The sequence below is a fragment of the Octopus bimaculoides genome, chromosome 19 (genome assembly GCF_001194135.2).
Source record: "Octopus bimaculoides isolate UCB-OBI-ISO-001 chromosome 19, ASM119413v2, whole genome shotgun sequence".
Classification (NCBI taxonomy): domain Eukaryota; kingdom Metazoa; phylum Mollusca; class Cephalopoda; order Octopoda; family Octopodidae; genus Octopus; species Octopus bimaculoides.
Genome location: NC_068999.1, coordinates 10,276,076 through 10,279,161, shown reverse-complemented (window position 1 = coordinate 10,279,161; position 3,086 = coordinate 10,276,076).

The following is a 3,086-nucleotide window of genomic DNA, read 5'->3' as shown; positions in this document are numbered from 1 at the left end:
AAGAAAACAAATTAAGCGAAGAGCACTCGATTCCTTGGAAGAGAGCAGCGAATGTATACAAAAAAAAATAGATATATATAGGTAGAATTCACAAAAAACAACAGACGAAGACTGGTGGTGTAGAAAACAAACAGATGTATTAGTATAATGCTCGGAAATTGAAAAAGTCTTTAACGTTTCAAGCCTACGCTCTTCCACAGAAGAAAAATGTGTGTAGTGGTTAGCGATCTATCATGGCGAATGCCGGACAGAAGGGTCACACAGGAGAGTTAAGAAGAATGGGGAGATAACAAAGTGGTAGTGATCCCAAAACGAGGGTGCACGTGTGTAAGAGAGTGCTGGTGATCTTGACGTGTGCATGTGTGTATGTGTAGGTGTGAAAATGTGGGGATGGGATTTGGTCAGTACTGGTGTGTGCGTGGTGGTTTGTTGCGATGTGATGTGGTGTGTAGTATGGTGTAGCGTGGAGGTGGGGGAGGTGAGAGTGGGGAAAGCACGGATGGGGTGTGGGTTAGGGTGGGGTTAGAGGTGGGACATGTGGGTAGGCAGAGGTTGGGGGTAGGAGTGGGTAGGGGCGGGGTGGGCTTATGAGGGAGGGTTGACGATGAAGGAGGAGGGGAAAGTGCATATGAGAGAAGAGAGAAAGAGAAAGAGAGAACAGAGTAGGGAGAAGAGAAGTAGGAGTGAAGAGAAGTAGGAGTCGGAGCATGTAAAGAGAAGTGGGAGTACCTTAGGAATGAGAACCCAGGTTCGAAATTTCCCCCAAGACACCTGATGAAGGCTGGGTATATCAGCCGAAACGTTGTATTAACAACAAACAAATGAGGACAAATATCCGTCCAATGTAAATAATGTACATAATTCCTTATCTCATAAATATAGAGCTACATTATATATATATATATATATATATATATAAAAATCAAGGGTAGTACAGAAAGAACACAACAAAAACAAATATTAGGAAAAGACAAAGGATAAAATATAAATGATTACTTTATATAATAGTGTGTGTGTGCGCGCGCGTGCTAGTTCAATAATAAATTCATCGTTATAATGTATCAGAATGTCAACAATACATTGGTTTGCATTATTTTTACCCGACATCAACCTTCAACTTTTAAGTCCCGCCTGTGTTACCTTTGTTCTACGTCTGATGTATTAACCTTTATATCAAGAAAAAGGGGTCGTTGGAATCTACCGCCCTCCTCTATGGCCTAGTACCTAAATCTGAAAATGGCTAAAGCTCTTTCAAAAGTGGTATAGATTCATAGGACTGGTTTCCCCGGATTCTCCGGCGTACAAATACTCTCCATTGAAGGGTCACTTGTCCATCACTGGATTACTCATTTTTTTTTTCCAACAGAGTGGACTGAAGCAACATGAAATGAAGTGTTATGCTCATGGTCACACCAAATCAACCAATCCAGGATTTGAAACCACAATCTTACGATCGTGAATCCAACATCCTAACCACTATGCAACGCGAAGCAATTATTAATAGCAAATTGTTGACTGCAACGGGTGTACAGTCGTTTCACTTGTTTGTGAGGTCTCTTCGATATGGATGGGAAATATTTCAGGAAATCTCCTAACCGAGGGAAAAGTATACGCATCTGTTACAGTCAACAACTTACTAATATAGATGAATTATTATACTGCAATAAATCAAGCGTTTGCTGTGCTATCTTTTTTCTCAGCAAGCAATAATATATTGCTGTGTGTGTGCGTGTGTGTTGCGAAGAAAAAAAAAACGGCTGATATCAAGGAAAGTTAAATTTCAGCGATGCTATTCATCTGGAAGCGAGGGTGGACTGCGACTACTAGCAGTTACAGTTACCGGTTTCTAGAGCAGAAAATAAGTGGAAGAAGCACGCCGCGAGCATGGCTTTCTGGTTAAGAAGCTCGTTTTGCTACCACTTGTGTTCACAGACTTGTGAATGCATTTGATAGACAGAAACTGTACGGAAACCTCAGGTATACACACAAACATACACTCACACACACTCACACACACACACACACATACACACATATAAATGCTTAGATATACACACAAACATACACTTGCACACACTCACACAAACACACACATATAAATGCTTAGATATACACACAAACACACACACACACACACACACACACACAAATAAATGCTTACATATATTCACACACATGCACGCAGACGAATATGCGTGCGCATGTTCATTAATCAATAGAAGGAATGGCAAAGTTTTACCATAAGTTTTTGTTAGCTGGACTTCTTCTATCGCAGTGGGAGGGAAACCAGTGACTGTGCCGAGAAAGGTGACTTAAGAAGAAACAGATTACCAGAGATTTAGTAAATATTGTTTGGGAAGATGGATAAAGAAATATGTAGGTGAATATACAATATGGGTGAATCCTTCAATTGCTGGGTAGGATTTGCAGTTCCATCAAAGAGTAACATAGTTGTTCTTTCACTCCCCACATTCATTTACTTATTTTCTGAACGTCGAGCTGTCGAGCTGTTCTTCCTCAACCTCTTACTCTGCGATATACTAATACATCTGTATGTATGTATATATAAAATCTATATATGTGGAGGCACTATGGCCCAGTAGTTAAGAGTACACGTGTCTGTGGAGTGCTCAGTCACTTGCACGCTAATCGGATCAACTGGAAACCTCGTCGTCGCATCCGACGGAGTGCCACGTCATCTATATATACACACTTAGTGGTTATTGATTAGGGGCATTCGGCTCACGATCGTAAAGTCGTGAGTTCAATTCCCAGCGACGCGTTGTGTCCTTGAGCAAGATACTTTATTTCACGTTGCTCCAGTCCACTCAGCTGGCAAAAATGAGCTTTACCTGTATTTCAAAGGACCAGCCTTGTCACACTCTGTACCACGCTGAATCTCCCCGAGAACTACATTAAGGGTACACGTGTCTGTGGAGTGCTCAGCCACTTGCACGTTAATTTCACGAGCAGGCTGTTCCGTTGATCGTATCAGCTGGGGCCCTCGTCGTCGCAACTGACTGAGTCTTATCAATCTATATGCACACTATATATATATATAATGTCTACACACACACACACACACA